The 21,850-nt window shown below is 48.5% G+C and overlaps 1 long non-coding RNA gene across 1 annotated transcript in view; it reads right to left on the bottom strand.

Annotated features, from left to right (window-relative positions):
• Positions 1 to 21,850, bottom strand: part of LOC144694826 (uncharacterized) — a 29,869-nt gene that overhangs the window by 1,808 nt on the left and 6,211 nt on the right. The window lies entirely within an intron of this gene.

Raw genomic sequence — 21,850 nt, 5'->3', positions numbered from 1 at the left:
ACCAAGAGATGTAAGGGAAGGAAAGAACATCTGCTCTTTGCAGTAAAGGGGAATCTATTCATTCACTGACTGGGGCGGTGGTGACAGAGTGGTATTCCCGTAGACCCAAGGTAACACTCTGGGGATCTGGGTTCGAAACCCATCATGGCAGATGGTGAAATTTGAATCCAATGAAAATCTGGAATTAAAAGCCTGATGACAACCATGAAACCATTGCTGATTGTTGTAAAAACCCATCTGGTTCACTAATGCCCTTTAGGGAAGGAAATCTGCTGTCCTTACCTGGTCTGGCCTACATATGACTCCAGACCCACAACAAATGTGGTTCAGTCTTAACTGCCCCCTGAACAAGGGCAATTCAGGATGGGGGCAATAAATGCCAGCCTAGCCAGCAACACCCATATCCCGTAAATGATTTAGAAAGACTTGAATTATGGATTCATTCCTGAACAAAGTCACAAAGAAAAAGGTTTCTGTTCCAAATGAAGAGAGACTGTGTTACGTAGGGACATGAATCACAAAAAGTTAGCAAGCAGGTACAGCAAGTACAAAGGGAAGGCAAATAGACTGTTGGCCTTTATTGCAAGGGGAAGGGCGTGTAAAAGTAGGCAAGTCTTGTCACCATTGTGTGGGCATTGGTGAGAATGTGTACAGTTTTGGTCTCCTAAATTAAGGACTTGCATTAGAAGCAGTCCAGAGAAGGTTCACTTGGCTGATTCCTGGGGTGAAGGCGTTTGTCCTGTGAGGAAAGGTTGAGCAAGCTGGGCCTCTACCCATTGGAGTTTAGAAGAATGAGAGGTGGTGTCATTGAAACAAAGGAGATTCTGAGGAGTAGATGCTGGGAGGGCGTTTCCTCTTGTGAGGGAATCGAAAACTAGGGGGATACAGTTTAAAAATAAAGGGTACCCCATTTAAGATGGAGGCGAGGAGGAATTTATTCTCTCAGAGGGGCGTTTGGTGTTTGGAATTCTCTTCCACAGCGAGCAGTGAAGGCCGGGCCACTTAATATATTCAAGGCTGAGTCAGGCGGGTTTTGGACCTACAAGGGAGTCGATGCTTATGGGAGACAGGCAGGAAACTGAAGCTAAGGCCACCGTCGGATAAGCCATGATCTCAATTGGCCAAAATGAACGACCCCTGCCCCGATTTCCTCTGTTCTGAGAAAGGGGAACCGTGTTGGAACTCAAAATGGAGAGGGTGTCATTTCATTACTGCCTCGCAGACCGTCCGAGCTCCAGGAAAGGTGAAAGTTACAGCCTAAGGAACTGTTTGAATGAGTTGGTTGTGAAGAGAGGTTCATGTAAAAACATGGCAGAGCCCGGGGGGTGGTGGGGGTCGGGGTCGGGGGTTAGAGGTCTTGGCCATGGATAAACTACCTCAGCTGAAAGGACACTGTACTTAGCTTGGCAGTTATAAACTCGGGGAACGACCTGTCGCTGCATCTCAGCAAAGCGTCTTGGTGTCACTGGCAGTGGCCAGATGGACCACAGTAGACGGTTTCTGGTTCTTCACATTCTACATTCAGCTATCGGTGCGTTTGCATTTGTATAGCGCCTTTCACGACCTCAGGACATTTTCTACCGACTCTCTCGGAGTATTGTAAAGAGAATTCAGTTGATTGCGGTTTGAGCAGAAAGCAGAGGTGTGTGGTCATGGAGAGGATGACAGAGGAGCAGCTCCGCTTGTGTAAGTGGGGTACCCAGTGGGTTCAGCTGCATCCCCTTCCCGTCATTCCTTCGCTACTGCCTTCTAAGTCTTTTGTTAGATTTCTTCTGCCAACATCTCTTTTGCTCCTCATTTCCCCGGTGGATTGCTTCTTTGACTGAGTGGAATTATCGTATTTCTTCAACTCTTGTGGTCAGCCAGTGGAATGCTTCACATGGTCAAAGGGAAATGACAGCTTCAGCAAAGGTTCAAACATGTCAATGGACAAAGGGAAAGCAGCAAGTTTCTTGCCACTTCAACAAAAACACTTCAACTCAAAACCTTCTCTGATGGTCTCTCAGCATCTTGTTCCAATTGTCAGAACAAAGAAGTCACTGCATTTTGATTCTGGACAGTTTTCATGGCCATGTCTGGCACCTAGTGGCTACTCCAGGATGTGACACTAACCTGAGAAGGAAACGTGTGAACTGAATTGATGGTTATACTGCTTCAGAACAATTCTCGTGGATTTTTGGTGGGGTGTATGGGTGTGTGTGCATGTGTGTGTGTGAGTGTGTGTGTGTGCATGTATGTGTATGCATGTGGGTGGGTGTGTGTGTGTGTGTGTGAGTGTGGGTGTGTGCATGTGTGTGTATGCATGTGGGTGGGTGTGTGTGTGTGAGTGTGAGTGTGGGTGTGTGCATGTGTGTGTATGCATGTGGGTGGGTGTGTGTGTGTGTGTGTGAGTGTGTGTGTGTGCATGTGTGTGTATGCATGTGGGTGGGTGTGTGTGTGTGTGTGTGTGTGTGAGTGTGGGTGTGTGCATGTGTGTGTATGCATGTGGGTGGGTGTGTGTGTGTGTGTGTGTGTGAGTGTGTGTGGGTGCATGTGGGTATGTATATGTGTGTGTGTGTGTGTACGTGTGTGCATGTGGGTGTGTGTGTGTGCGTCTGGGTGTGTGTGTGGGTGTGTGTGTGTGTGTGCGTATGGGTGTGGGTGGGTGTGTGCATGTGGGTGTGTGTGCGTGTGCGTGTGTGTGTGTGTGTGCGCGTGTGGGTGTGTGCGTATGGGTGTGGGTGTGTGTGTGCGTGTGCGTGTGTGGGTGTGTGTGTGTGTGCATGTGGGTGTGTGTGTGTGTGTGTGTATGAGCATTGAATATGCTTCATGTTGTCTTGGTGTCACTGGGAATGGCCAGATGGACCACAGTGGACAGTTTCTGATCCTTCACATCCTACGTTCAGCTATCAGTGATAGAAAGAAAGAAACAGGTCCGTTTGCATTTATATAGTGCCCTTCACGACCTCAGGACATTTCCTGAGTTACTTAGGGCAGTGGAAGAATTTGATCCAAGTAATAAAAGAGGACTTGACAATATCAATATAACACCTGAAGAGGTCTGAGTGGGAAATGCAGATGGCCTGATGGGTGTATCAAAAATCTTGGTGAATGATTCAAACGCAGGCTGGAATTTTCTGGTCCTGTTGGCGTTGGGCGTTGTGCCAGGTGCGGGGCGACGATATGGCAAGAAGGCCCAAAAGGTGGTTTCACGTGAAAGCATGGCAGGATCATCGGATGGTGTCAGACATTGGGGGGGGCGGAGGGAGTGGGGTGGTGGGGGGTAGGTGTCGGGGATGGGGAAGGTGTCCGGTGGGGGGAAGGTGTCCAGGGGGAGGAGGGAGTAAAGGGTATGTCGAGGTGAACATGCAAGAGAGGGGTCTGCGGAGTCACTGACTGCCTGCTGGGGAGTGAACTAAAGGTGGGCGTAGGAGGCAATGGTGAGTGTGAGAAGCCTCAGAGGGAGTGGAGAGGTGGGAGGGTGAGGCTGCATTGTTATCAGTAGAAGGGATGGCGAGGGTAGTTATTGAGGACTTGGAGGCAGACACGTACCCTGGGGGTGGGAAGGAGGAGGCTGGGGATGCGGGTGGGATTCTCAGGAAGATAGGGAATGTGCACATTCACCTGGACATCGCGGAATGTGAAGGGTTCAGGTTGGTAGGTGGCAATGGGGAGGTGGAAGGTGATGCAGGGTGGGGATCAGCAGTGTTGTGGGAAAGGACATGGGGAAAGGACGGGGGTCAGCTGATCAAAAACTTAACAACTACCACGGCTGTCGAAATCGAAAGTGAGCGGAGCCTCGTGTTGGACACACAGGTGCAGCATGGGAGTGTGGCCAGTGGGTGGGCGGAGATGTGGCTCAGCTCAGATAGACACTAAAAGAAAGCCCCAGCAGGCAGCATTAAACATGCTCAGGACAGCGAGATGAGTGTGATGGAGGAAGGCTCTGCGTGCGTGGCTCTGAAAGGCTCTGCCACCCACACACAGACACACACACAGACACACACACAGACACACACACAGACACACACACAGACACACAGACACACACACACACACAGACACACACACACACACACACACAGACACACACACAGACACACACACAGACACACAGACACACACACACACACAGACACACACACACACACACACAGACACACACACAGACACACAGACACATACACACACACACACACACACAGACACACACACAGACACACACACAGACACACAGACACACACACACACACAGACACACACACACACACACACACACACACAGACACACACAGACACACAGACACATACACAGACACACACACACACACACACACAGACACACACACAGACACACACACAAACACACAGACACACACACACACACACACAGACACACACACAGACACACACACAAACACACAGACACACACACACACACACACAGACACACACACAGACACACACACACACACAGACACACACACACACACACACACACACACAGACATACAAACACAGACACACACACACACACAGACACACACACACACACAGACACACACACACACACACAGACACACACACAGACACACAGACACATACACACACACAGACACACACACAGACACACACACAAACACACAGACACACACACACAGACACACACACACACACAGACATACACACACACACACAGACACACACACACACACAGACACACACACACACACAGACACAGACACACACACACAGACACACACACAGACACAGACACACACACGCACACTTCTCCCTCCAGAATCACTCGTGGTCTGGCGGGACTCAGAGGGAGCAGACAGCCTCTGAGACTCCTGAGTGGGTGACCATGGAGTGTCCAGCTGCTCCTCCTCCTCCCTTTGGGTTCTCGAGGGCCCCAGCCTGACTCTTTGAGGGGAAGGAGTACCTGCAGGGATGTCAAGGTGCCCTGTTTCCCTCTCGCGTTGCCACTGCAGGAACTCACCCATGGCCAACACGATGGACAGCAGGTCTCTGCGCATCTCCGCGTTCTGCTGGACCAGGGTCTCCATGGCGTCCGCCATCCTTCCCATGGAGACCGCCATAGGCGCTTATGTGGGCAGCACTTCATCAGAGAGCAGGTGGACACATTCCTCTGACTCACGTGCCTCTCTGTTGAGGGCTTCCAACAGCTCTGTGTGATGTTCCCCCACCTTCTGCTGACTCTCCACGATAAGTTGGAAGGCCGAATCCAGAGGCTCAATTTGGACCTCGCAGATGCCTCTTCCCCAGCAATCCTCCTCCTGCCGGAGAGCTCGGCCGAATCTGCCTCCTCTTGCTGTGGACACGTGTCCGTGCGGTGACCACCAGATTGTGAACCCGAGCCTGCTCTAGATCTAGGTCCCACCGAGGTGTGTGTCTCTGTGCTGGTGGTGGGTGGTGGGTAAGCGCTGTGATGGGTCTAACAGACTGCTTATTCCCAGCTCTTCTATGGGGAAGGTGTTCCCCTGGCTGGAGGTGAGGATGTGGATGGAGCTGAGGGACTGACTAGCTGAGGTGTCGCTCGGTTGACAGAGTTCCCTGTGAACCAAAGTAGAGATAAGTAGTGAATGGCAGCAGAGTTAAAAGCAGGAGAGAGACACTCACAGTTGTGTTGAGAGAGGGATGATGTGGTGCAGGATCCTCACGAGGCTGTTCACCGCCGATCTCATCGTCAGCGCAGGCATGGTCCACGTCCTCACCAGCGCGATGGTACACTCCTCAAAGGGAGTGAGGGGCCTAACTTGGGCCACTCCATCCCCCGGTCTGGGAGCTCTCCTGCTAATGTGAACGAGCTTCTCCTTCATGAAAACAGATGGAGAGAGTGTGAGCAGGATGGAATGTTTGTGTGGTGAGCGGCGCCATGGACAGGGACGCGAGCTCCAGAGGGTATGAGCCTGATGGAGATGTGAGGGTGTGTGTGTGAGAGTTAGTGGTGTTGTCCCTTGAGGTGTGAGATCCCTGTGGATGTGTGATGGGTTTGTGAGTGTTTAAGTTGACAGTGATGAGGTGGTTGACCTCCCCTAGCAGAACGGGTGAGACCTTTCACCTTCTCCCTGCACTGACCACCACTGCCGCTACCTCCCAGGCTGGATTTGTGTCTCTGGTGGACCTCTGCGGCCAGAGCGGGTTGGGGGGGTGGGTAGGTGGGTAGAGGACATTGGGACGTCCTTCCACTGCCTTCAGCAGGCACCCCAGGGAGGCGTGAGTAAACTTGGGGGCTGCCACCTTTGGGGCTTTCTGTCGCCTGGAGCAGTCCTGGTCTGTAGATGTGAAGTAGGCTGCGCTCTGGTGCTCTTTGAATATGGGGCGGGGAGCAAGGAAGCACTGAGGTCCTGGCGTGGCTGACAAATCCGAGCCCACCCGCCGACGATCCGGCGTGTTTCCTGGGAATGCATTATTAATGAGGCGGGATGTGCTGGGAATGGGACAACACGGCACGGAAACCCACCATTGCGGCCGGTGGGTGAAGCACCCTTTCCACGCCCACAATCGCAGTTAGCGCAAACCCGGGGCGATTCCGCCCGTAGTTTGGCATTTGGAAAATGTTTACGATAAAAGAGCAGGAAGCACAGCCCGGTGTTTTTCCGCTGGCTGGAAGATGATGTTACCCACCCTCATAAAGAAAACAATGAGGGGGTGAGGAGGGGGGTTGGTCCTTCGAGGCACTTTGCAACCTCAAGTGTTCCACAGGCAACACTCACGAGGCAATGGGGATAAGAACAAGACTAGTTCCAGGCTGCTGCTGCTCAGACTGTCCCTCCTGGTCAGACTGCCCCGCCTGTTCAGACTACCCCGCCTGTTCAGACTGCCCCGCCTGTTCAGACTACCCCACCTGTTCAGACTGCCCCACCTGTTCAGACTGCCCCGCCTGTTCAGACTACCCCGCCTGTTCAGACTGCCCCGCCTGTTCAGACTGCCCCGCCTGTTCAGACTGCCCCGCCTGTATGGACTCCCCGCCTGTTCAGACTGCCTCGCCTGTTCAGACTGCCCAGCCTGTTCAGACTATCCCGCCTGTTCAGACTGCCCCGCCTGTTCAGACTACCCTGCCTGTTCTCCCACTCTCGCTTGGGCTGTGGCTGGCATTTGTTGCCCGTCCTTAGTTACCCCTCAGGAAGTTGGCGGTCTCCTTGAATTGCTGAAGCCCCATGTGGGTGAAGATGCGGCCGCGGTGCTGTTCGGTAAGGGAGTTCCCGGCTCTTGACTTTGTGACGATGATGCCTCTGCAGCCCCGTGGGACACTTGGGGGTGGGGGGGTGGGGGGCGGATGTTGCAGGTGGTTGTGTTCCCCTGCACCTGCTGTCCTTGTCCGAGCTGCCTGGAGAGGGGTGGTCAGGGGTTTGGGAGGTGTTGCTGGTACAGCACTAGGCCTTGTATTGAGACAGGCAGAAGATGTTACACTTGTTCATGCCAGAGCTCTTGCTAAGGGGTCCTGAACACTCTCGTCAATTCTGCCACATTAACACATTTTGGCCATCACTTGATTGGCCACTGAAGATTTTTCAATCTCTGCACATCCTAATCTCAATGGCTGACATTCTGAAGTCTCCGAGTATGCTCTGAATACCCTGTCTCCTTAAGGTATCGTCCACACGTCACAGCCCATCCCCGGGGGGCAAGGCTCCTGTGCCAAACCCTTCTCTGTCCCAAAAATGGGACGTCCGTCCTCCTGACTGTGTGGCACCCACTGACCCAGCGTGGAATCCACATGTGGGACGATTATTACACACCGAAGATCATGAATGATCAAAATCCAGCTGGAAGCAAGCTTGAAATCACTGAAAATGAGGAAATAGTCCAATGGCATCACCTAGTGGTGAGGAGTAGTAGGTGCAACATAAGGCTTCAGCAAATACAGACAACATGAGCCCGGATTTAGCTGTCTTTAGATCAGTGAAACTTTCCCTGGTCACCAGCATTGCTCACTACAGAGAGACGCCCAGGAACATGAGGGGCGCCTGCACACTGTAGTGACTTGCCTCGCAGTTACTCAAGAAATCTGGTCATTGAGAACATCAGTACCGGAAGACACGTCAACATTTAAATCGGCTGAAATGGCTTAACTCCTGTTAAAAAGTCTTGACCTAAACTCCAGTGTCCGCTGTGGATCAGTTGGTAACACTCTTGCCTCTGAACTGTCAGGTTCTGAGTTCCAGTCCAACTCCAGGACTTGGTCACCAAAGTGAAGGCTGACACTCCAGTGCAGTGCTAAAGGAGCACTGTGCTGTTGGAGATGTTAAGCTGAGGACCATCTGCCTGCTTGGGTGCTGTGGAAGATCCCATTGCACGATTTTGAACAAGGGCCCCAGTGTCCTGGGCAATATTTATCCCTCAATCTACACCACAGAAATAAAAGCAGACTATTTGGTCATTATCACATTGCCGATTGTGGGATCTTGCTGTGTACATATTGGCTGCCACGTTTCCTACATTACAACAGTGACTACACTTCAAAAAGGACCTCAGTGGGCTGTAAAACATTTTGAGACAGCAGTCCTGAAAAGTGCCATATAAATGCAAGTCTTTCTTTTCCTTTTTATGATTCTGATACCATTTATCTGACTTTACATAAAAAAAAATACATGTAACTTTCTGGTCTTTTAAAATGACTCTGCTCAAAATGATCTGCCTTGATCTCTTGCGCCAATGACGTTGTAACATGAATGTGTTACGACAGATTCTGCATCAAGTTAGTTTTGACAGGCTCTGGTGGGACTTGGTTTATATTCAGTGATCTGTCCTTTTTATCCTGTGCTGGAGAACTCTGCAGAGTGACACTGAGACACTGGTCATGCAGGAACCCACCCCCCTCCCCTCCAACTTTCTTTCAAGTGAAATTCTCCCCCCTCCCCACCCGCCCCCACCCCCCCAGGCTCCCCCATTGCGTGAGGTGAGTGCGAGCTTTACATCAGGGGCAGCCCCAGGCCGAGCATCTGCTGACCACAAAATCTGGCCCAAAGTGAGTTCCCATTTAGCGAGGAGCCCGACTGAATGAAAGGTGAGGCAATTGAAGGGTAGGGTGCCTTTAACAAAGGCTCTACACTGTAGCCGGGGAGGTTCCACGGGTTTTTGAAGGCATGTATGAAGAATGAGTTTGAGTAAAGACAGCAGGAAGGGTGCGGACCTGATCAGCCCCGGCAGAAAAGATACATGGGTGGGAAAAGTGCCCTTGCCGCAGGCGGGAGGTAAGAGGGCAGAGTTCAGAGACTCGACTGGGGGTAAGTGCTGATCAAGGAGAGAGACCCACGAGATTGTGAGGGAGAAAGATGTCCCACACAGGGGGCTGTGAATCAGAAGATTCACAATTGGCCATTTGACATATTTTGCTTTGACAGGATCTGCATTTATTGAGTTTACCAGGCAGGGCTCTGAGGTTTCGAGGAGTTTGTGGTCTGACCCAGTAATGGTATTGGGTGAGCAACTCTGTTTGCTCCCAAGTCTATGCACCTGCCTGATTTGGAAGTCTTGACCAGTTCAGTAAACTCTGTGCAGGTGGAGTAAATAATTCGACAGCTTTTGGGATCAATGACTGGCACAGCCTAGTCTGGCCAATAAAGGAAGTCAATGAGGGGGCGATGCCTCAATCCTGTGGGCAGCAGTTGGTTGCCAAGCACAAACTCCAAACCTTAACTGGTCAGAATCGGGGCCCACAGCACTAAAAAGGAAAGAGGTGATGTTGTGTGAGTGTCTGCTGGTTCCCTCCTTGCTGTGTCATATTTTTGACCTCATTCCAGGATCTGTTCCTTTTTGGGTCTGATACCACAGGTGGGTTAGTTTGAGAGGGCACCACCCAGTGGCTGGAAGAGAGTGACTCAGCTCAGGTTTCCTTCCCAGACCAACCCAGAGAGCGGCAAGTGCGGTCAGATAGAGGTGTGGCAGAGGGTGGCGATTATGGGTTGACTTTGTTTTGCTGCCATCGAAGATTCATCACCAACTTTTCACAAGACACAGAAACAGGCCACTTTGGACTAACAGGTCCCTCCCAGTGTTGACACTCTGTATCCATCCCTATCCCACCCTTTCTCACATCATTCTATTCAAATAACTTTCTATTCCTTTCTTCCTCATGTTTATCCAGCTTCCCTTGAAATACATCTCCACTCTTCAGCTCAACCAACTCCCTGTGCTACTGAATTCCACATTCTCACTGCTCTCTGGCAAGTTTCTCTTGAATTCTCAATTGGATTTATGAATGACTATCCTATAACTAAGGCCCCTAGCTTGGACTTGCTCACAATTGGAAACTGTTGGAAGGTGTTGGATATCTTTAACAAAGTCTTTGTAGTCTTAAGTAGGTTAACTGTATGTATTAACTACAAGAGCAATGTACATTTAGACAGGAAAGGGTTCATGCTGGGAGCTGTCTCCATGCTTGCTGGTACACACGGCTCTGTCCAACACTAGACTGACCCTGGGTATGGGTCATGTGATCTCTGACATCACTGTGCAGATGATATTATAATCAAAAACAAAAATAGCTGGAAAAACTCAGCAGGTCTGACAGCATCTGTGGAGAGGAACACAGTTAACGTTTCAAGTCCGCATGACTCTTCACCAGAACTGAAGAGAAATAATAGAAATAATAATTATGCTCAGTCTGCGTCCACGCCCGACCCTTATACTACAGAAACATCCTCTCTCATTCTATCCTGTCAAGCCCCCCACTCCCCCAACATAATATTCAAGACCTCAATCGAGTCACCCTCATTATTATTCATTCATGGGATGTGGGCATCACTGGCTCAGCCAGCATTTATTGCCCACCCCTAATTGCCCTTTTTCATAGGAATTTTAAGAGTCAACCACATTGCTGTTGGTCTGGAGTCACATATAGGCCAGACCAGGTCAACAGATTTCCTTCCCTAAAGGGGATTAGTGAACCAGATGGGTTTTTATGAAAATCACCAATGGTTGAATGGTCATCATTACACTTTCAATTTTCATTTGATTCAAATTTCACCATCTGCCTTGGTGGGTTTTGAACCCAGGCCCCCCAGAGAATTACCCTGGGTCTCTGGGAAAACAGTCCAGCAACAATGCCACTGTGCCACCACCTCCCCATGATCTTTCCTCCTGAAAAGACCCTCAGCATGTTCAATCTTTGCTGATAGGTATAACCTCTCCATTCCCCTATCATTCTTGTCACAAGCTGAAGGAACTCAGGTCTCTGCTTTGTAAATGAAAACACCTGTAAAAAAAAAAATGTATTTAATCCAGATTTTCCCACATCCGAAAGCCAGAACAACAAAGGAAATAAGCCTGGTAATAGAAGCTGCAATTCTCCACCCTGCTCTGGCAATTGTGTTTTCAGTAGATTTACCATTGTCATTCTAAATATGATATATGAAATGCAGTTTAGGAGAAAGCTATTCTTTGACAATCTGGATCCCTCTTCACCAACACCAGATGACAGCGGACAAAGGTCGTGTGATGTTGGGTTCAACTTATGTGGCTGTTTCTGTGACCAGCAGGAAAGTCCAAGCCCATTCAGGCCACAGCTGGCCCTCTGGTGCCTATCCTGAGCCAAGAATCACCTGCACAGGTCACATTTCATTGCAAACTCCAAGGAAAAGCAGCTGGAGTGGGGAATGTTCAAACCATTCCCAACCACCTAACCTTCCCCCAGCTTCCTTTCTCTCTCCCATGATGCAGAGTTCGTGCTTAGGGTAAGCGGGCCAAGGCAGTGTGGAAACTGGGGCCATGGGAAATGAGGTGGGTGGGTGTGGCTGGGAGCATCCCGCCCGCTGGAATTGTCCAGTCAGCAGAAGTTCCCCAGACTGCAGCCAAGACACAAGTGAAAGGGGAAAGCCTCCTCCCTAGGATGGAGGGAGCTGTGTTTCATGATGCAAGTGACCTGACCCACACACTGCACCCCCACCCCTCGCCCAGCATGCCGACGGAGCCACAGCTCTGTTCAATGATGTAAAACATCACCTGGTGTGAGGCAGGAGCCCCACTCTGGCATGGCATTCTCTGCGGCAACTGAAGGCAGTGGACTGATAAGGTGCGCAATCTGCTGGCCTCTGTTTTCTCTGGGCCCTCTTCTTGGCCAGCTGAGCTTTCTGTTTGCGCTCGCCTCTTCCAATGGCGCTCCACAATCACATCGTGGACTTCCCTTCAGAAACTGCATTATGAGGTACCCTATCTCTCTCTCTCTCTCTCTCCGCAAGCATCAGCAGCTCTCACCTCGGACACCGAGGGTATCCATGTGCCATCACAGGAGGGTCTTGTATTCGTCCTTCAGTGTCAGGAGCCCACCGGTCATCCTTCATTGGATAGAGAACATGTCCCCTGGCCACACCTCGGCCAGTTCTATGAAGAAACAATGTTGGATTACTGTTTCGGGCACAGTGCAGGCTGCGTGGGCCTGCATTTGACCCTGCCATATGTCTCAGGACTCCCAAATGAAAATCTTACCCCAAGGATTGGGAAAAGCCATCCAGTCTCGTCCAGATATGACCGGAATCTTTGCTAGACTGGGCTGGATTGGACTATTTCTCAGAGGAAGGAGTGTAAGCAACAGGTTTGTAATGGAGGTTAATGAAGTATTGACCCTGAAACCAAGCCCTCTTTGTCCCTGTTAAACCCTTCCCTTCATGACTTACTTTGCCCTCTGTTTAATTGCAGGGATTAGTTTATTGCCTCTTTCTCTGCCCTGTAACAGACACTTCAACCCACTTCATAGGGTGTGCAATTTAGGAAGTTACCAGTCCTCAGGGATGTTGTTTTATGCTCAAATTTTCAGAGGGAAAGGGCTCATGACATCAAAGGTAAAACACAGAATATTCCAACCAGGGAAATAGGAAATCATCAGAACACTGGGGGATATAGTGAGTAGTATGAGGACAGATTCTCCAGAAAACCTGAACTACGAGAATGTGGAATATCCTTTTCACTCATCCACATGGCTGATAACTGCAAACTCAAATGTGAAACTTTCCCTAGAGGCCTCTCGTAATGTGTGGCCAAGGCAATGAGTTAATGACAACAAGTTATTCAACTGCAAGAGCATAGAGTGGCACCAGTGCTGCTCTGACTGAACAAGAACTTAAAGCAGGAATCACTGTGCAGAATGACCTGCTCTTTATTTTTAAAATCATTCCCGGGATGTGGGCTTCACTGGCTGGGTCAGCATTCATTGCCCATCCCTAATGGCCCTTGAGAAGGTGGTGGTGAGCTGCCTTCTTGAACCGCTGCAGTCCATGTGTTGTAGGTACATCCACAGTGCTGTTAGGGAGGGAGTTCCAGGATTTTGACCCCGCGACAGTGAAGGAACGGCGATATATTTCCAAGTCAGGGTGGTGAGTGACTTGGAGGGGAGCTTTGAGGTGGTGGTGTTCCCATGTGCCTGCTGCCCTTTTCCTTCTAGGTGGTAGAGGTTGTGGGTTTTGAAGGTGCTGTCGAAGGAGCCTTGGTGAGTTGCTGCAGTGCATCTTGTAGATGGAACACACTGTTGCTACTGTGCGTCGGTGGTGGAGGGAGTGAATGTTTGTGGATGTGGTGCTAATCAAGCGGGCTGCTTTGTCCTGGATGGTGTTAGGCTTCTTGAGTGTTATGGGAGCTGTACTCATCCAGGCAAGTGGGGAGTATTCCATCCTGACTTGCAGATGGTGGACAGGCCTTGTGAGTCAGGAGGTGAGTTACGCGCCGCAGGATTCTCAGCCTCTGACCTGCTCTTGTATCCACAGTATTTATATGGCTAGTCCAGTTCAGTTTCTGGTCAATGGCACACATGTTGATTGCAGTCAGGATGTTACTTCCCATCCATGTCCATGCAGCTTATCGAAACTGCTGCTGAAATGTGGATGTTGCACTGGGTTTGACAGTAGATGTTGGAGACTGCAGCTGCAGCAAAGAAGAGCAAAAATATTCTTTAAATGTTTTCTAAAAGTTGTTGGTCTTAGCCTGTTGCTATTTGATGACGTGGCTGTAAGTAAAGCATTGCTGCTGGAAAATTCATGTAAAACAAGGACTAGTGCAAGCGCTCAGAAGCTTGTCCACTAAGTCTCCCTCCTCGTGATGAAAAAGTCTCTCTCTTCTCAGCTGGGTTGTCTTTTGGCTGTGATGTGTATTTCCTGCTAGCCTGCAGACACAGAGGTGAAGTCACTTAGCCCATGGTGTTGATGCCATCTCTGTGCCACAAAATCCATTGCCCTCACTCTGACCATAGTCCTGAATCTTCCTCTCACTCACTTTTACACCTTTATGCTTTGACACACAATATGTCAGCCCAATTTTTTTTCAAGAAGTGTCAACACTCTCTACTTGTCCCTTAACATCTCCTTTTGCTTTATGTCATCATTGTCTGCTTTGTCATTCAACCTCTCCGACCTTCCACGCTATCACAGATCTTCCCTTGTGGTCTTTCCTCAGCTCTCCTGAATTTGCCTCTGCACTCGTTTATAACGTCTTAGAGATCGAATGAAAAGTCATCGGCCTGCAAATGTTAACTCTCTTTCTCTCTCCACAGATGCTGCCTGACCTGTTGAGTATTTCCAGCATTTTCTGTTATTATACAAACACTGTACTTGTGGAGGTTAAGAAGTGCAATTCTAGAAAAGACCAGTGTTGGGTCGAGGGCGACTGAATTCTTTCAGGGGAATAGGGCATCCTATCCCAGATAAAGTGCCATTTGCTTGGGACCACAAGCAGAGACTTGCCTTCGTGATTTGCTGTCTGTCTCTTGGCAACTCTCTGTCACTGACACTCGCTTTCTTATCTCATGTCAAACGCCCAGCAACGAGTTGATTGACCAGTCGGACCCGCAAGAGTCCAGAAATAGGAGGCAACGTTCACACGAAACATCGATCAAATACATTTGAGAAATCCATGCAACAAGTCTGTCCTGCGTGTATGTGTGTGTGTGTGTTTGTGGCCAGAATTTTCGCCAGGCTCTATGTATTGATGCACTATTCAAAGCAGCTGCGATAAGGACATGGACTGCATGATGATACACTAGAATACTGACTTTTTTCCTCTCTGCTTGATGCTGCAGAGTGAGAGGTTAAATAAATAGAAGCAGGATTGAACTGTAAGACCTGTATCAGCCTGATTTATCATGGCTGACTTTCTAGCTTAATTCCACCTTCCTCCCCTGCTCCCCTGTCCTTTGATCCCCTTTTTATTCACGGTTCTCCAAAGGCAGCGACGCACTGGGCACGTGCAAAGTGTAACCAGGGAAGTTTATTGAGCTCCCAACCTGCCAGGGAGAAAACATCTCCGGTCGGGATTTCTGTCTCTTTCAATGTTGAGAATTGGCAGCAATGCCTGCTTGTTCAGTCCGTTCATGATCCTCCAGGTGTGGCACAGACCAGCAAAGAATCCACGGCTACACCCTGCTCTCTGATGAACTTGCATTTATGTAGCACCTTTCATATCTTCAGGACATGGCAAAATGCTTTCCAGCCAATCAATTAGTTCTGGAATGTGAGGTAGGCAAACAGGAGAGCTAGTTTTCACCTGGCAAACCTCTGTAAACAGCAATGAGATACGTCACGATATTGTGATGTTTGTTGGCCAGAATTTCCTTGCAATTCTTTAAATTGTACCATTGGAACTTTTACATCCACCTGGATGGACAGATTAACAATCTTGGGGTTAACAACCTTTTGAACACACTCCAATTCGGTATTCCCGAGGTACTGGACGAAAGTGTCAGCGTTGGACATGCACTCAAATCCTTGAATAAGGTTGAACTCCAGTTGCTCTGCTGCAGACATGACCTTTAGCAGGAGGCTTGAGGAGTGGGGTGAAATTGAACACTGCAGGCGTAAACTGATCTGCTGATCAGAGTCCATCCTGCATCTGGATGGTCTGAATGGGGGTTTTATACCTGTAGATGGGCCGAGGAAAGGGCAGAGACAGAAGTTGTTACCGAGCTGGTTGTTGCAGAGTAAAGGGTTAACTCTAATAATAGCTACTGAGCAGGTGCGTAAGGAGCTATGTTATCGTGAGGTCCCTCACTGAGAGAAGATGAGTGAGAAGCACCTAAGAGAGGAGCTGTAACCAAGTCCTGATGTTCTGTCAAGTTGTAAATAGTTAGTGATTTAAATAAAGGCATTTTGAACAAAAGACCATTACCCCCAACATGATCTCTTCTACAGTAAGAAACCAAGGAATCCTGAGACAAAGTCACAAGAACAGGGTTGTAAGCTGCCCTTGTGAAAGAGAGAATATGGGGATCGGGACAAATTGGACATCAAGGTGGTGAGCAGTCAAATTCAGTTGCAGACAAAGTCCAGGCGTGGGTTTCATGACAAAAGAAGAGTTTGAGGCAGCTCCAAAGACAAGGGTTTCAGTCTTCCTGGTACGAGGAGAAATTGCTATTTGACAGGACTGAATGTTGGATGAGCAGTCTGATAACATGGAAGAAGTGAATGAACTGTTCCTTCTGTGGGCAAACGAATCGATCTCACAGCTTTCTTTTGGAAACCGGTTTAGTTTGATTAAATTATTTTACACTTGATTACAAGCTGAATTGGTCTGAGGGCAAATATCCATGGATCTTAATTGCTTCTGAGGGGATTAATTTGGTGAGTTGATTTCAACTGAGATCTGACTCCATTGAGTGTGAGTCAGAGTGAGTATGTAATTTGGATGATTGAATTTTGCACTGTTTGAGGTGGGATTGAATGATAGATGTCAGAAAGATTCCAGATTTGATTGCTGGTCTGTGTTGAGTTAACTAGTCTCACCAAAATATCAAAGCATTTTAGTTGCCTCTAGACCCACTGAGCTCAAGAAGAGTATTGGCATATCTTTCTGTTCCTGATGGCTGTAGGGTACCCCTGCTGACTAGTAACATCTGTGGACCTCAGGAGAGGACAAGATTCAAGTTAGCTCTCACACCTACCATGGTAAGACGTCCTACGAAGCTTCAGTGTTTCCGAGATGGAGAATGGCCGCTTGTGTATGTGGTACTGGAGGGGGATTGACCAATACTACTGACAAGAATGACAAAAAGGGGGAGGAAATTAAGGCAAACAAAATGATTGATCGTCTCACCTTGAAGAGCCATTGGGGATAAGAATATAAGTGCAGAAGAAATAGGAGCAGCCGTAGACCATTTAGCCCCTCGAACCTGCTCTGACAGTCAATCCTATCATAGCCGATCAACTCCACTTCCCGCCAGCTCCCCATATCCGTCATTCTCTGAAGAGACTAAAAACCTGAGGAAAGGGCAGAGACAGAACATGAGAGTGCAAAGAGTGTGTGATACCAGCAGATGAAATCGGACTTGGGTCAAATTCACGATATCCCTGGACTGGAACTTGTGTGAACAATGCAAGTATTGTGATTCCCCTCCACACGTGAGGGGATGAGTAGAATTTGCCCAGACAGCTGATTCAGATAACTGAGCAATTATTCAGCAGAGAGTTGGAAATTTCCATTTGTCAATTGGCCAGGTTGGGTGGGGCAGGAAAACAAGACAACTCATCAGGCCACGAGTCACCTCAGTGTGTTTATCCCTCAGTCTCTGATCAGTCATTGTGTTTATTCCTCTCTCGTGAATCCAATAATATTTATCCCTGCACCTCTTATCCTCCTAGGGCATGTCATTCCCTCCATCACCCATCCTTCCAAGAATGTGGCTTATCCTTCATCTCTGCTCCTCCAGCATGACTCTTGTACTTTACTACTTTTCAGTGCAGCACCAATCACTTGTTGCTTCTTTCCTCCCATTCACAATCACTCACTATGCCCAATCTTTTGCAAATGACCATTTGCAGCTGTTACCGAAGGAATGGTGGCTAAATTTGCTGACGACACTAAGATAGGTAGGAAAGTAAATTGTGAAGAGGACATAAGGAGGCTATAAAAGGACACATATAGGTGAAGTGAGTGGGTAAAGGTCTGGCAAAAGGAGGATAGTGTGGGCAAATGTGAAATTGTTAATTTTGGCAGGAAAAATAGAAAGGAAGCTTATTATCTAGATGGTGAGAAATTGCAGAGCTCTGAGATTCAGAGGGATCTGGGTGTCCTAGTGCATGAATCATAAATTATGTTAGTATGCAGGTACAGCAGGTAATTAGGAAAGCTAATAGAATGTTATCACTTATTGTGAGATGAATTGATTACAAAAGTGGGGAGGTTATACTTCAGTTATACAGGGCACTGGTGAGACCACATCTGGAGTATTCTGTACAGTACTGGTCTCCTTATTTGAGGAAAGATGTAACTACGTTAGAAGCAGTTCAGAGAAGGTTTGCTATACTAATACCAGGAATGGGTGGGTTGTCCAATGAGGAAAGGCTGGACAACTTAGGCTTGTATCCACTGGAGTTCAGAAGAGTAACAGGAGACTTAATTGAAACCTTTATGATCCTGAGGGGTCTTGACAGGGTGGAGGTGGAGAGGATGTTTCCTCTTGTGGGACAATCGAGAACTAGGAGTTACTAGGGGTCTCTCATTTAAGACAGAGATGAGGAGAAATTTTTTCTCTTAGAGGGTTGTGAGTCTTTGGAACTCTCTTCCTCAAAAGGCGGTGGAAGCAGAATCTTTGAATATTTATAAGGTAGAGCTAGATAGATTCTTGATTAATAAGGGGATGAAAGATTATCACAGGTAGGCAGGATTACATAAGAACTAGGAGCAGGAGTAGGCAATTCAGCCCCTCGAGCCTGCCCCACCATTCATTACGATCATAGCTGATCTCATTTCGGCCTCAACTCCAATTTCCCGCCCTCTCCCCATAACCTTTCAATCCATTACTAATTAAAAATCTGTCTATCTCCTCCTTAACTTTATTCAGAGTCCCGGCATCCACTGCACTATGAGGTAGTAAATTCCACAGATTCACGACCCTTTGAGAAAAGTAATTCCACCTCATCTCTGATTTAAATCTACCACCCCTTAGCCTAAAACTATAGCCTCTCGTTCTAGAATGCCCCACAAGGGAAAATATCTGCTCCACGTCTACTTTGTCTATCCCCTTTAGCATCTTATATACCGCAATTAGATCTCCTCTCATCCTTCTAAACTCTAGCGTGTGTAGGCCAAAACTGCTCAATCTCTCCTCATAAGCCAAGCCCCGCATCTCTGGAATCAATCTAGTGAACCTCCTCTGAACCACCTCCAGTGCAACTACATCCTTTCTCAAGTAAGGGGACCAAAACTGTGCACAGTACTCCAGGTGCAGTCTCACCAATGCCTTGTACAGTTACAATAACACTTCCCTATTTTTATAATTTATTCCTTTAGCAATAAATGCCAAAATTCCATTTGCCTTCTTTATTACCTGCTGTACCTGCATACTAGCTTTCAGCGATTCATGCACAAGGAAACCCAGATCCCTCTGCACTGAAGCATTTTGAAGTTTCTCTCCATTTAAATGATAAGTTGCCTTTTTATTCTTCCGACCGAAATGGATAATCTCACACTTATCCACGTTAAACTCCATCTGCCAAAATTTGGCCCATTCACCTAACCTGTCCATATCCATTTGTAAATTTCTTATTTCTTCATTGCAACTTACTTTCCTACCTATTTTGGTGTCATCTGAAAATTTAGCTATAGTACCTGCTATCCCTGAATCCAAGTAATTAATATAGATTGTAAATAGTTGGGGCCCAAGGACCGAACCCTGTGGCACCCCACTAGTTACAGCTTGCCATCCAGAAAAAGACCCTTTTATCCTGACTCTCTGCTTCCTGTTTGGATTGTGGGGTTGAGGTTACATTCAGGTCAGCCATGATCTTATTGAATGGTGGAGCAGGCTCAAGGGGCCGAGTGGCCTACTCCTGCTCCTAATTCGTATGTTCGTATGTACCTACCCTATATATTGCTTATCTTTTCTGAAAGGTATATTTAGTTTAGCTTTCAAGATTTGGGCATGGGTTGAAGTTCGGGTAGAGGTCTTTGGTGACCAGTTGAATTGTGTCAATTTCAAAAGAAGTCCTTGTTATAATGTCACTTTGGAAAATGAGTTCCCACTGGTTCTTTAACTTGTCAGTCCCATTACTGGTGGTTTATTGTTTGTTTCAGACCTGTTCAAAGCTCCACTCACTAACTTAATATGGAGTATTTTCAGAATGTCAGTAGCTCCAGATACATGAAGTGGAAGGACAAAACCATCGATGATGTGAACTAAAGACTTCACATCGGACATCAGTGAACACTCCCGAAAGTTCTAATAAACCTCTGTCTGAATAATATCCACCTCATGATATTAACATTGGGATATTGGTACATCATTGAAAAATGGAACTCACACCCATCTTATCTGATCCATGAGTGAGAAACTTGCTTTTCAATAGATCTATTTTCTCTCGATTTTTGGATCCTAATCGAATTCCCGAATACTGACTTAGGCCGAGATTTTCTGTGCCCGCTGGCGTCGGGCGTGTTCAGTGGCATGAGTGGACAATATGGCCCGATCGGTTTCACAACAGCGTGAAACCAGTTCTCGATCGTTCCCCCACCTGCCCCCCACCCCCGTCCCGCCCGCATTGGATTGTCCGCCCACATCAGTGGGAAAACACGCCGGCATGTTTCACAACAGCACAAAACCTGGCAGGCTACACTTCGCTCGGGACTTCAAGGTTTGTTTGCCTACCTTGCTTCAGGCAGCACTTGCAGTCATCAGAGCCAGGCTTCACAGACGGCGCCACTTCTAGGGGAGTTCACGGGCAGGTCTCTACCTACCCGATCAGCCATATGTGGGTGAATTTTCAATGGCTGCAGGGCTAGGGCTTGCTTGGCGAAGGGGGAGAAGTGGCCTCGGCAAAAGAAGAGGCTGCAGGACGAGGGCTGTACTGGGGAAGGAGGGTAACTGAGGGTCCGTGTGTGTGGGGGCACGTGTTGATCTGCACAAGTGGCCTCAAGATGGTGAGGGCTGAGGAGGCAGTCTCCAGAGGAGATGAGGCCAGATGTATATGTGAGAATGGGTGGTGATGTCCCTTGAGCTGGCAGTGAGTGAGATGCCAGTGAATGTGTGCTGAGCCTGAGTGTGTGAGTTTAATGTGATGAGTTGGTTGCCATACCCTGGCTGCACGGATGAGATCATTCATCCTCTATCTGCATTGGATGGCCAATCTCTACTGTGCAGCATTGGCACTGATCACCACTGCCATCGCCCACCAAGCCGGAGTGTTGCTGCCCCTCCAGCCGCCAGAACGGGGGTAGAGAACATCACAGTGGGCCTGCACAGCATCCAAAAGGCGCTGGAGAGCTGCAGTCTTCTTGCCTTTTGGGGCCATGTCTTCTTTGCAGCAGCTCTGGGCTGGAAGCACTGAGCGCGGCTGTACTGTAAATGTGGTGCCTGGCGTGATGAAGCGGTGAGGTGACGGCGTGACAGGTGAATTGGAGCCCACCCACCATGGAAACGGTGTTTATCCTGGGATTGCATAAATAATGTGGTGGGTTCGGGATGATACAGCGTGAAAGCCCACCATCGCACCCGGCGGGTGAAACATTGTTCTAACCGCCTGCTACACACTGGGTGCAAATCTGGGATGATTCCGCCCTTCGATTTGGATCTTCCTCTGTTTGTAGCTACTTATCCATTCTATTCTTACCTGCCTCTGCTGCAGCATTGGAATTCTTTCCAGGGAATTCCACTCTGCTCTGTAACCTTCCTTCAGGATGATTTTTTTTCCTTCCTTGACAGTCATCGAGACTGTAAACTGCAAGAACAGTTTCTCTGCCCTCAGCTTTTTCTTCGACTTTGCCTACTCCTGCTCCTTGTGTTCTTATGTTCTTATAGGTTATGGGGAGAGGGCGGGAAATTGGAGTTGAGGCCGAAATGAGATCAGCCACGATCGTATTGAATGGCGGGGCAGGCTCGAGGGGCTGAATTGCCTACTCCTGCTCCTAGTTCTTATATTCTGTTCTTATG

Source organism: Cetorhinus maximus, chromosome 20 (genome assembly GCF_964194155.1).
Source record: "Cetorhinus maximus chromosome 20, sCetMax3.hap1.1, whole genome shotgun sequence".
Classification (NCBI taxonomy): domain Eukaryota; kingdom Metazoa; phylum Chordata; class Chondrichthyes; order Lamniformes; family Cetorhinidae; genus Cetorhinus; species Cetorhinus maximus.
This window is presented reverse-complemented; position numbering and strand designations above follow the sequence as displayed.